This window comes from Nannospalax galili, unplaced genomic scaffold (genome assembly GCF_000622305.1).
Source record: "Nannospalax galili isolate Female #2095 unplaced genomic scaffold, S.galili_v1.0 scaffold433, whole genome shotgun sequence".
NCBI classification, from domain to species: Eukaryota; Metazoa; Chordata; class Mammalia; order Rodentia; family Spalacidae; genus Nannospalax; species Nannospalax galili.
In genome coordinates, this window is record NW_008338715.1 from 6142309 (window position 1) to 6148890 (window position 6582).

Below are 6582 nucleotides of genomic sequence, written 5' to 3' on the forward strand. Positions count from 1 at the left end.
TTAGAGACAGGTTGGACCGTTGATTAATTTTCTCTTTAAGCAGCTTGCATAGTATCCTGTAGAACTATGCAGGTCAGTTCCAGCTTCATTGATCTGAGTCCTGGGCCAAGATATATACTGTTTTCTCAATAGGGTCTTACCTTCAAGTTCTGGGAGATAATAAGGAGCTATGGCAATGCCCTGTGTTACTTTGGGAGTCTTTTAGATTACCCTAACCAACAACTCTAGATAGGCTGACTAGACTCTAGTGGATGAATTGCATGGAGGGGCAAAAGCTTCATGGCATAGGATAGGATTTAACATAAATGACAGAATGCATGAAATCCAGTGGTGGGTAATGGGAGGTGTGGATGTAGGACGGGGTCTAAATTTGATTAAGGTCTGTTACATAAAATACAAAGAAAACTCAATAAAAATATTTTGAAGAACTAGGCCATAGTGTATAAAACAGTTCATGGTCTTACATTCATCAAGTTCATATGGAAAATAGTCTATTTCATGGGTAAATGCCAAGAAAACTTTACACATGTTACAAGGTTATTATATATATTTACATAACTCCATTCCCTAGGTGCTAAACATTTTCACATTCTAAAACTCCTTGATTCAAGCAAGGTTTGTAGGGTTGAGGTCAGAATACCTAGACTAGCTTGAGCAATGCTACAATACAAAAATTTTCTTCTGAAAGTTATCCCCTGATCTTCAATACTGTTTTTGCTTCTGAAAAAGTATTGGTGCATTTGTTGACAAATGCCTTTCCACTGCATTTAAGAAATGGCCATTATGTCTCATTCTAATAAACCCCAATTTCCCTTTACACATTCACCACTGTGCAATTTATTAAGATGCAACTCTTAAGAAAAATTCCTATGCCCCTCTGGCAGTATACTAATGATTGCTGATAGGTTATGGTTTGATATCCCCAGAACATTTAACTGCAATCTCCAATATCCACTTGTTTCAGTTTTTGTATATCTGAGCTGATGCTTTTGACCTGATTTGATGCAAATAAGCCTATTAACATTAACGAATGAATCCAAAAATTATTCTTACCCTGAGACAACAAAAAATATTACATTTTCTCACATCTAAACTTTAATTTAGTTATCATCACTAACAAGTATCAACTGTTTAGTTGTTTTAAGTTGCACTGATACTATTACATCACAGCACACAAAACACATCAAACAAAACCATTGACTATATCAGTTATTAGAAATTTACTGCAAGTAATTTCCCTAATGAGTCACAGACTTACATATGAATATATGTGAACATTACTAAATTAAAGCATTAGTACTTCATTTTATTTTATACCTATACTTAAACTTTTAAGATGAATTGTCATTACATTCTTATCTAAAGGTTTAAAGGAAATGGTAACCCAGTGACCTGGTGGCTTGGAAAGAACAATCTGAGCTAGTGGTTCACTAAATTTGGCATAGTACTGATTAGCTTGAGACTTAAAACTGGGTCTCGATAAACTAGCATTCCAAACTGGATCATTTGAATATCCTCTTTCTTTTTTCTTATGAACAAGCATCAAATGGGAATTCTGATCGTTGGTCTCTGTCTATTCAGCCATTATTGGTTGATGCTAACATATCCAGATTGAGAGGTTGGAATGTTACACCTCTCTCCACTACGCACCTTCAGTTTCTTTGTAACCTTTCAGTCTGCTTTTCAGTTGAAGGGTCTCCACTACTTCTGTTCCTTGCTGTCAAGCATAGGATAACAGATGTTGCCTTCTGCCAGATCCTTTCCTTTGTCCTTAATACAGTTTTCTTGAGCAAATAAGCTGATTTCAGCAGAGGAGTTTAGGCCAGCATCTAAGTCTTCTAAGCACACAAGTTCAAGAGAAGTCCTAGAGGTTTCGAATTCAGGAGGCAGCTACCTCTTGAAGTTCAAGCCTCCCTTTCTTTCAAGGAGAATCCAACACAGTCCACAAGCATCATCCATCCAGCTGCTGACAACCACTTTCTCCCTCTTGATTTAATTCTTAAATTTAAAGGCTTGTTTTACTCTCCATCTTAGAATTTATCTTGTTGACTTCTGTTTCACTGTAAAATGCAATTTACAATGTTTTTATATTGATACATAAATATTAGCTTGAGTTATTGCTGATTTTATTCAAACTTTCTATTTCCTAACACATTTTATTTGTTCTATGAACCACTGGATTATCTTGTAATTGTTTTCTTATTTGTTCGGATCTATTAAATTACATATCTATACATTTTAGTCTTTGATATTGTACTCCCATAACTTTATATCTGCAGTGTCCTTTGGATGTCAGTTTGATGACAACTATGAAATGGCTTTGGTAGTTCTTGCTGTTGTGCACTCTCTGAAGTCCATTTTGGTACCGAGAGAACTGTTAAATTCATTTTTTTTTTTTTTTTTGGTCTTTTTGAGACAGGGTCTCCCTGGAGCCCCAGCTGGCCTGGAACTCACTATGTATAACAGGCTGGCCTAGAACTCACAGAGATCTGCCTGCCTCTGCCTCCTGAGTGTTGGGACTAAAGGTGTTCACACCATCATGCCTGGCTAACTGTCAAATTTCTATTATAAGTATTTTGTCATAAAATTTAGCACAATATCACTTTTAATTTATTCTTTAATTAACAGCATTTAAATGATGGCTCAAGGACAGAACATAGGTCTTCATGGCCAGAGCAGCAAGCACTCTTATCCACTGAGTTATCTATTCAGCCTAGGATATTCCTTTCTATCTATTCTCTATTATCTATCTTTTAATTACAGTGCATTTCTGCTTCTATTTACTAAAATTGTATATGCATGGAATTTATTATGAGGCTATATGATTTCCTTTTCTACGTGATTTTTATAAGATGAGATTAAATTTTACATTGCTATAATGTGTGAAGATTTCCTTCCCTCATGGGATGGGTATTATTCAATTGGCATTATTCCTAAATCCTACAAAATGTTGCTCTGCCTCAAGTAGGATGGGTATTGTTGTTGCTTAACTACCTCCAAACTGGGACACCAGAAGTTTTATACTATTAGAATGGAACTGGAATATCAATGCTCCTTGTTCTCAATCTTGCAGCCTCAGACTGGAACCATATCTTTGGCTATTCTGGGTTTTCAATTTGAAAATTCACCCTGCAGACCATGAGACTCAATGACATTGATGATTTAAAGATAATCTCTCAGCTTCAACTTTTTCTCTTACTTCTCCCTCCATACCTTCCTCTCTCCCATCTAACTCCTTTCTGTGTGTATCTTGTTATTGTTATTATATTTTAAATCAGGAATGCTAGCAATACTTTTATTAATCCTCATTTGGCATATTTCATAAATATTTTACAATCATAGGTGTGTCTGTTTGTAGTCTTAGTAGAAATTCTATCTATACCAGTGTATCACCTGTATATTTATTTTAGTGGTTGCTCTACAATTTATTATATGTAATGGTAAGATCACATTTATACAGCTAAAGTGTTTAATTTTCTCTTATTTACTTTTACTCTTCTTAGGCTATCAAGGAATGTTTCTTACTGGCCTGCTTCCTCTGGCTTGCTTAGCTACTTTTCTTATGCAGTACAGGCCCACCTGCCCAGAGATGACCATGCCTGAAAAGGGCTGGGCCCTCCATCATCAATTAGTAATCAAGAAAATGTCCCACAGTCATGGCCTCATCCCAGTCAGATGAAGAAAATTCCTTAATTGCTGTTCTTTCTTCTTCAGTTGTACATTGTGTATAGCTGATCAAAACAAACAGGGACACAGACTGATATGATTCCACATTATATGCTAAGCTACATTATTGGACATTAAAAGAGTTTACAATAGTACTATTAGATATAACATGTATGTCACAGATATATTCAACATTTTACTGTGCATTACTGGTTCTATTTTATGTGAGATTTCTCTAGTGGCTCTCATTTCTGTTTATTAGTAACTAAGAAAATATATTTTAATCAAACTCCACACAGAATATCATCCTCCATTGAATTTGTTCCTATTGTGATTTTAACATGCTTTGTATGACCTGGGTGCACCTACCAAAAGCATGTATTGCCCAGAGAAGCCAGAAGAGGGTGTTGGATTTACTAGAACTGGAGTTGTGGATAATTGTTAGCTGACGTGTGGGTCCTGGGAACAGAACCTGGGTCCTCTGGAATAGCATCCAGTACTCTTATATGCCGAGCCATCTCTCCAGTCCCTTATTTATTTTTGAGCAAATTTTTATGATGTCCCATTTAATGGCAACTATTAACTACTTAAATGTTTTTTGGTGGGGGGGGTTGAGTACGTAAATAAGCATTGAATCAAATCAAAGTACACTGTAAACCAGAGAAGAATAACAGAAAATATATTTTATTTTCAGCTTTTAGACTATTGTGCCATCTTTTTCTAATCAATTCAGTAGAGATGTTAACATGCTATTTTGCAGGCTGAATGAGATAGTCATTTAAATCAATATAATCACAATAAGTTCATATATGACAAATAATATATAGCTAAGTGCAACTGATCTCTGCATGTTTTCTCAGCTGTAGGTGGTATATCCATTCACTAAAATAGTGAAACGATAAAATCAAAAATATTCATGAATATGGCAATTATTAAAAATCTTTGCAGTTATGACAAAGAAGAGAGGGATGTATGGCTGAATATTTTTTATATGCCTAAATACTTTGAATCACTCTTTTTGATTGCTAATGCAAAAGAGTCTAGAGTGCTTGTATAACATTTTTAAATCATAACATTTATAATTTATAAAATTTGCCTTCAATTTTTAAATGAAGCAATCTATAACCTCCTCTTTTAAAATGAAACTTTCATTGTACTGGTTTTAAAACCATTTTTATTTTTATTTTATTTATTTTTAGTTTATGTGTATGAATATATGTATGTAAGTGCACCATGTCATGTAATGCCCCTGGCAGATAGAAGAGGGTGTTGAATCCCCTGGAATTGAAGATATGGGCGTTTGTTAGTGGTCATGTGGAGGACTGGAAATCGAACTGGAGTCTCGTGCAAGAATAGCCAGTGCTCTTAAACACTGAGCCATCTCTCCAGTCCCTGTTTTAAAAAACACATTTTAAGCTTTATTTTTGTCATTATGTGTGTCTGTGAGTGTGTGTATGTATTCATCTGTGGGGGCATCATAGTACCTTTACAGAAATCAGAGGAATGTGTGGGAATCGGTTCTCTCCTATCATATGGGTTTCACGAGTCAAACAAAAATCCTCAGTCTTGTGGCAAGTATTATTTCCTAATAAGCCATCCTTCCATTACCAATGTTATGTAGTTATACAATATTTCACCAATACAATGTATAAATATTTAATATGAACAATGGAAAATTAAAACTATGTCAAGAACAACCTAAAAAATACTTTCATTACTGTGCATGTTTATCACATTTTGAGTGTGTGGTAACTCTTAAACTTTTAAAGAAATCAAATGAAGCATTACTTTTTGCTATGTGGTATGCTGGGTTAAAGAAGTTAAGGTGAAAATGATGTAGATATTTAAAAGTAATTTAAAATTTTATTATTATTTTATATTTTATATAAATGAGTGTATTGCCTGCATGTGTGTAGATGCACCCATGTTGTGCAATGCTCACAGAGGTCAGAAGAGAGCACCAGACTACCCTGGAACTTGAGTTATGGATGGTTGTGAGCCACCATGTGGGTGCTGGGAATCTTAAACAGGGTCCTCTGCAAGAGTAGGCAGCAGTGCTCTTGCCCTCTGATCTATCTCTCCAGCCCCTTAAAAGTCATTTTAAATCATCACATTGCCAGATTTTATTTTCAAGAAGACAAAACAAGAAGAAGGCCTTGGGTCTGTGGATTCAGTACTCACAAAATGTTCTTGGTCCTTGCCTTCCAGATGGCTACCTGAAGGGAAAGAGTTCCTCTTAGAATTGCGCAGGGGAAAAAAACAGGACTTTTGCTGTAATATTTGCTCTTAGTTGCTATCATAGAATCATAAAGTATGAAATGCTTAGGGGAATCAACTGAAATGTAAAGTCTGAAATTAGGTAAATTTTTTCATATTGACTCTATCTAATGTGGTGAGTGTTAAAGTTTAGATAGTCCTGCCCCCTCACCAACAGGATCCCAAGGACTTCTCATGCTCCTAAGAAAAGGGAACCTAGCTGCTAAGCACCTTGGTCTTTGAAGTCAAGAGAAGCAGACTTTTCTCCACTGTTTGGTCAACAGAACAGGCTTCCCCTTTGATCTCTAAAGAGGACAGGTTTTAACAGTCCTGCTCTCCTACTTCCCCCCCTCAACTTTAAAAAAAAAAAATCTTCCTGCCTTCTGCAGGAAGCAGAAGCCTCCCTTTTAAAAAGACCCCAGCTCAAGACCTAGGCAGACATTTTCCATGCCCGGAAGGGAATCTGTCCCATATGTTCTTTTGCTAATAAACCCTATTTTGATGGAGTTTTGGCTGTGCCTCATCATCCATTCACTCGTTTTCCACCAACTTTTTACCTATCAGTGAGAGTTTTATCACAATATTAACAACTAAATTTAAAATACAGCAATTATATTATACCAAAATAGAATTGTGAGGTTTTAGATATCAAGAGTTTTA

The 6582-nt window shown here is 35.6% G+C and overlaps 1 pseudogene; it reads right to left on the reverse strand.

Moving 5' to 3' along the window:
- Nucleotides 1–931: 931 nt before the first annotated feature.
- Nucleotides 932–3597, reverse strand: LOC115070414 (annotated as a pseudogene).
- Nucleotides 3598–6582: the final 2985 nt, after the last annotated feature.